Below are 6,656 nucleotides of genomic sequence, written 5' to 3'. Positions count from 1 at the left end.
GAATGAAAGAAATTTGGTTATTTTTTCACAAAGTGGTTTTTTGGGGGGAGGGCACAAGAGAGCAACAGGCAGAGAGAGGAGAGGGGGAGAGAGAGAAGTGGGGCTCACCCAAAGCAGGACTTGAACTCAGGAACTATGAGATCATGACCTGAGCCAAAGCCAGATGTTTAACCAAAGGAGTCATCCAGGCACCCAGTGTTTGTTTTAATTTGTTAATACTGTAAGGTGTTCCTGATTTGCCACTTTATCAGTTTTCCCCCCAAATTTTGTCATCTAATCATGTTTTTTAGGGTAGTCTTTTTCTTTTTTAATGTTTGTTTATTTTTGAGAGAGAGCACAAGCAGGGGAGGGGCGGGGGGGGGGCAGGATTTGAAGCAGGCTCCATGCAGACAGCAGCGAGCCAGATGTGGGGCTTGAACTCATGAACCATGAGATCATGACCTGAATGGAAGTTAGACGCTTAACTGACTGAGCCCCCCAGGTGCCCCTTGGCATCTAATCTTAAGTAAAATCCGTGGCCTCCCTAGACCTTACAAAATCTGAGCATTGGGAAAGCATCCCAAGCGGGCGAAGACTAAAATTCCTAAAACTGCCTTGGCGTCACTAAGGTTTGGTAGACCTGGCTCTATCTGCCTGAAATTATCATTAGTTTCTCTGAGCTCTGGCATAAGTTTGCCGTGGTTTTTGCCTTTCCTCTTTGTTCTGTGTTTTATGGGTGCTTTCCCGGGAAGTTGGGAGAAGCTGTGTTGAGGACAGTTAGCCAGAACAGCCTTTGAAAACACCTTTGGGCTGAATCTCTGACAGTCCCGTGGAACAGCCAGATGCTGTTTTTGATGCTGAATTTGAAGGTTCCTGGAGTGGTGCTGGGGCCAGTGGAAACCTCCCTTCTCCTTCCGTCCCTCACCGCCAGGCTCCCTTCCACTTCTTTGGGAAGGCTAGTGAAGCCTGGCTAGATACAAGTGTCTGTGGCCCTGGAAAAGACTCTCCTGATGGCCCCAGGAGGATAAAAGCCAGAAGGATTATCTAGACTCATTCAAAAAAAATTCTGCCCTCTTCTCTGAGTTCAGTCATGGCTGAGAGTGAGTCTCCTTGTGGCTCTTCCTCCTCCATGATGCTCTTATTGACCAGGGCTCCTTGGGGTCTGTGCTCCTGACCATGGTGTGTCACCACAGCTGGGTGAAGCCCCCACCTCACAAATGTCTTTGTTGTCACTGCAGCTACTCTCTCATGAGGTCTCAGACAGACATTTGGGAGCATTGGCCCTTGCAGTGTGAGTGAGGCAGAGAGGGTGTGACCTGCCTCAGCACCCGGAGACCCCACTCTGAAGGCTGGGGACCACCACTGTGGCGGTTTCTCCCACCACCATCATCTCCTCATCGCCAGGTGTCCCAGCCCCTGACAAGCCTTTAGGGTTTTCTTCCTCTGTATTTCGCAGTTGAGGGAAATGACACCAAAGAGTTGCATTCATTTAACAGACTCCTTATGTCTGAAGGAGGAAGAGGAATGGGAATGAAGAGATGGAGATTTGGAGGGAGGAGGACGCAGGCCAAGGAGCTAGGGTGAAGGGCAGCATAGGTGGCTGCAGTTTGGGTAGTGAGGGGGGAGTGGCACAAGGTAAGGGAAGGAGTTGAGGGTCTTTATCATGATGGCAATGTAGAGCCCTTCAAGGGTTTGAAACAGATTAGTGACATAATGTGATTTGTATTCTAAAAAAAAATCTGTACAATGACTTGGAACAGGACAAGCACATCAGGAGGATATGGCTCTGATCTGAGTGAGGCAATGGTAGCATAGGTGTGGAGAGAAGACCTATTGAGAATCTGGGAGCGAGGAATGAAAGATGAGTTTACGACTCAAGGGTAAGGTCACACTCACCCTTCCATGCCCATGCATGCCTACATTCACACTTGTACTTCACCTTCCCCTGTCACTTGGTGCTTTGCAGAATGCATGGATACCAGCAGATGTCCACATCCCTGCGGTTCTTTCTCTGTCAGTATCCTTGGAGGGAAAGTTTTCTCTGTCAGTCATCTTAGAAGGAGAACTTGGACACGGTGGCTTTGGATTAGGAGGTAAACATCGGACAGGAGAGCTGAGAAGAGTGAAATCCCAAGGCGCAGGTCACAGGAGCTCAACAAATCTGTGACTTCATCTCACTAGGCCCTCCCTGAGAAACTCTGGAGAAAGGGTAGCCAGCCACTCCTCTGTAGACCTAACTCCCTGGGTCCTGGTCCCTGGAGAAGCTGCACCAGAGTGCCATGGTGACAGTGGTCACGTGAGAGATGTAGGCCCCCACCCCTGCACCCCGAGGACTCCCTGTACCACAGGTAGAAGGAGGTTTGGGAGCAGGACCCCTGGGCTTTCATGCAGGGCCTCTTAATTGTCTTGGGGACAGACACAGCTGAGGGATGGTGTTTCTGATTTCAGCCCTCCACAAAGGGCTAGTCTAGCCCAGCCTGGGGGGGAAGCTTAGGGGGAGCGGCTACAAGACCAAAGGGGAGGAAACACCAGAAGCCACAGAGAAAGGAACAGGTGCTGAGAGAGAGAAATGCTGCTGGCCTCCAGGCAACAATCAAAATTAAGGAAATGCTCAAATAAATGACAGGATGGGGGCATCTGGAAAGAACACAGGAACCAACCTGGGGGAGCCCTCAGTGGCCAAAGCTGGAACAATCTGACCAATACAATAAATAATGTAGTGTTGGGTTGTTACCCAAAACATAAAAATTGATGTTTGAATAAGTAAGTAAATGGGGGGAGGGGATCCTCCTTTCCCCAAAATTTCATTTATCTTATGTAGATATTCCTCCTGGGGGATGGAGCTTCTTTGTTCCCTTTCCACACATGAGAATGAACTTAACTTAGTGATGAACTCCAAAGAACAGAGTTTGTAAAGGCAAAAATAGTAATACTAGAGACGCCTGGGTGGCTCAGTCGGCTAAGTGTCTGACTTGGGCTCAGGTCATGATCTCACAGCTCTCTGCTCTCAGTGTGGAACCTGCTTCAGTTCCGTTTGTCTCCCTCTCTTTCTGTCCTTCCCCAGCTCATGCTTTCTCTCTGTCTCAAAAACAAAAAATACAAAAAATAGTAATATTACCGTGGAGAAACTGTGTACCTTAGCCATGTGATCAAGGTAAACATCACCAGTGATGTGTAGATTTATGTGCCACCTGCTATGACGCAAAGAGAAGCCACTTCACCTCTGTGGTATTCTTTCCAGAGGCTCAGAGCTCTAGTCTAGTCATGAGAAAAATGTCAGTCAAACTGAAATTGAGTGGTATCCTATGAAATACCTGACCACTATTGCTCAAGGTATTCACACAAGGAAAGCCTGAAACACTGTCACAGATTGGGGAAGACTCAGGGACAGGATAACTAAATGCAGTGTGATTCCCTGGATTGGATCCTGGAGGAGAAAGAGGACATTAACAGAAAAATCCAGTGAAATCCAGAGTTTATTTAGCAGAAATGTCCCAATATTTGTCTCTCAGGTTTGACAATGTATCATATATTGACCTACATAAAAAGGTAAACTGAGGTGAGCTCAAATTACCAGAAACTGGGTTTATTCGGAACGAGTGGAGGAATTGCCTTTCAGGAAATGCATGCTATAGCAAGCTACAGGCGTGTCTTCTGAGAGTTTGGGCAGACTGATTTATGGGTGAGGGGTGCAAAGAGAAGGCAGTCCAGCCAGAGTCCAAGCAGTAAGTTCGTTGGCTTGAGGATGGGGAGATGATCTTTGTGGATGTTCATTGGTCAGGACATAAGTCTCAGTCTTCTGTAAATTGGGCATTTATGGGAAAACAGTCTTTCAGTTCCTAAGTTCCATTCTTCTTTTTTTTTTTTTTTTTTTTAATTTTTAAGGTTTATTCATTTTTCAGAGACAGAGAGATAGAGCATGAGTGGGGGAGAGGCAGAGGGAGAGGGAGACACAGAATCTGAAACAGGCTCCAGGCTCTGAGCTGTCAGCACAGAGCCTGATGGGGGGCCCGAACTCACAGAAGGCTTGGTCATGACCTGAGCGGAAGTTGGATGCTCAACCGACTGAGCCACCCACGCGCCCCGCTAAGTTCCATTCTTCTGAGAGTGCACACATGAGATTCGCCAATTCATATCCTCCAGTTCCATTTTAGATTGGAACCCTTTCACACATGTGAAACATGATAACATCAGGGGAGACTGAAACTGGGTGAGGGGTGTACAGGAGCTCTCTATACTATTTTCACAATTTTTCTCAAAATCTAAAATTATTCCAAATAACAAGCTTATTAAAAATATGTATCTAGGAGATTATTGATTCAATACCAGGTGAGCTTTCTCATTTGTTCTTTTTTTTTTTTTTCAGTATATGAAATTTATTGTCAAATTGGTTTCCATACAACACCCAGTGCTCATCCCAACAGGTGCCCTCCTCAATACCCATCATCCACCCTCCCCTCCCTCCCACCCCCCATCAACCCTCAGTTTGTTCTCAGTTTTTAAGAGTCTCTTATGCTTTGGCTCTCTCCCACTCTAACCTCTTTTTTTTTTTTCCTTCCCCTCCCCCATGGGTTTCTGTTAAGTTTCTCAGGATCCACATAAGAGTGAAAACATACGGTATCTGTCTTTCTCTGTATGACTTATTTCATTTACATAATACTCTCCAGTTCCATCCACGTTGCTACAAAAGGCCATATTTCATTCTTTCTCATTGCCACATAGTATTCCATTGTGTATATAAACCACAATTTCTTTATCTATTCATCAGTTGATGGACATTTAGGCTCTTCCCATAATTTGGCTATTGTTGAAAAGCACTGCTATAAACATTGAGTACAAGTGCCCCTATGCATCAGCACTCCTGTATCCCTTGGGTAAATTCCCAGTAGTGCTATTGCTGGGTCATAGAGTAGATCTATTTTTAATTTTTTGAGGAACCTCCACACTGTTTTCCAGAGCGGCTACACCAGTTTGCATTCCCACCAACAGTGCAAGAGGGTTCCCATTTCTCCACATCCTCTCCAGCATCTAGTCTCCTGATGTGTTCATTTTAGCCACTCTGACTGGCGTGAGGTGATATCTCAGTGTGGTTTTGATTTGTATTTCCCTGATGAGGAGCAATGTTGAGCATCTTTTCATGTACCTGTTGGCCATCTGGATGTCTTCTTTAGAGAAGTGTCTATTCATGTCTTCTGCCCATTTCTTCACTGGATTATTTGTTTTTTTGGTGTGGAGTTTGAGGAGTTCTTTATAGATTTTGGATACTAGCCCTTTGTCTGATATGCCATTTGCAAATATCTTTTCCCATTCCGTTGGTTGCCTTTTAGTTTTGTTGATTGTTTCCTTTGCAGTGCAGAAGCTTTTTATCTTGATGAGGTCCCAGTAGTTCATTTTTGCTTTTAATTCCCTTGCCTTTGGAGATGTGTCAAGTAAGAAATTGCTGCGGCTGAGGTCAGAGAGGTTTTTTCCTGCTTTCCCCTCTAGGGTTTTGATGGTTTCCTGTCTCACATTCAGGTCCTTTATCCATTTTGAGTTTATTTTTGTGAATGGTATAAGACAGTGGTCGCAATAAAGTATTTTTAAGATATAAACCTTGTTCTTTTTGACATAATTCTGTTGCACACTAATAGACTACAGTGTAGGTTAAACAACTTTTATGTGTACTGGGAAACAAAAAAATTCATTTGACTTGCTTTATTGCAATATTTGCTTTATTGCAGTGGTCTGGAACTGAACCTACAATATCTCCAAGGTATGCCTTTAATTTATTAACCATTTCTCTACTGATGGACATTTCCAGTCTTTTTGCTACTACAAACAGTGGTACATGGATGGTACCATTTACACATATGTGGGAATATCTGTAGAATAAACTTCTACTAGTGCATCTGTTGGATTACAAAATACTGGCACTTATTTTGATCAATAGTGCCAAATTGCCTTCCCTCGAGGTTGAACTAATTTATACTTATACCAGCGATGTAGGAAATGACTCTTTCCCCATTACCCTTCCAACTTTGGTTCTAATCAAACCAGTTATAGAGCCAATGCACCCCTCCTTGGGTTTGATTAAATTGTTAGAGAGCTCCCAGAACTAAGGAAACCAGTTTGCTTCTTAGGTTACCAGTTTATACAAAGGGTATCAAAGGTGCAAATGAACAGCCAGATAAAGAGGTATATCAGGGTTTGTCCAGGAGGGATCTGAACCCAGGAGCTTACATCCCTGTGTGTTTCAGGGTGCACCACCCTCCTGGCACAGGTTGCATTCTGGTTCACTAACCTGGAAGCTCTCCAAACCCCAAAGTTCAGGGATTTTTTTGGAGCCTCATTATGTAGGTGTGGCTGATTAAACCATTGACCGCTGGTAATTGAACTCAATCTCTAGCCCCTCTTCTCTCCCTAAAGGTTGAGGGTGGAGTTTAAATTTACAAAGCAGTTTGGTTTCCCTGGCAACCAGCTTCCTTCCTTAGGTTGCCTAAGGGCTTTTCAATAGTAACCTTATTCACATAAACTCCTGTGTGGTTGAAAGAGCTTGTTATGAATAACAAGACACCCATTTCACCTTTCCCACTCAGATACTGAGGACAAAAGACCAAATATTATAACAAAAGATGATCCCATTGCTCTAATCCCTTAGGAAATTCCAAGGGTTTTGGGAGCTCTGAGCCAGGAACCAT

At 44.7% G+C, this 6,656-nt stretch overlaps 1 long non-coding RNA gene across 1 annotated transcript; it reads left to right on the top strand.

Annotated features, from left to right (window-relative positions):
• The first annotated feature begins 1,844 nt into the window (after positions 1 to 1,844).
• On the top strand, positions 1,845 to 3,867 carry LOC109498608. Its single transcript, XR_002155440.3, has 3 exons — positions 1,845 to 1,859; positions 1,946 to 2,072; positions 2,428 to 3,867. It is a non-coding gene; the product is annotated as an uncharacterized LOC109498608 (long non-coding RNA).
• The last annotated feature ends 2,789 nt before the right edge of the window (positions 3,868 to 6,656 follow it).

This window comes from Felis catus, chromosome A3 (genome assembly GCF_018350175.1).
Source record: "Felis catus isolate Fca126 chromosome A3, F.catus_Fca126_mat1.0, whole genome shotgun sequence".
Lineage (NCBI taxonomy): Eukaryota > Metazoa > Chordata > Mammalia > Carnivora > Felidae > Felis > Felis catus.
Note: the sequence above shows the minus strand (reverse complement) of the source record. Positions and strands in the feature narration are given on the sequence as shown.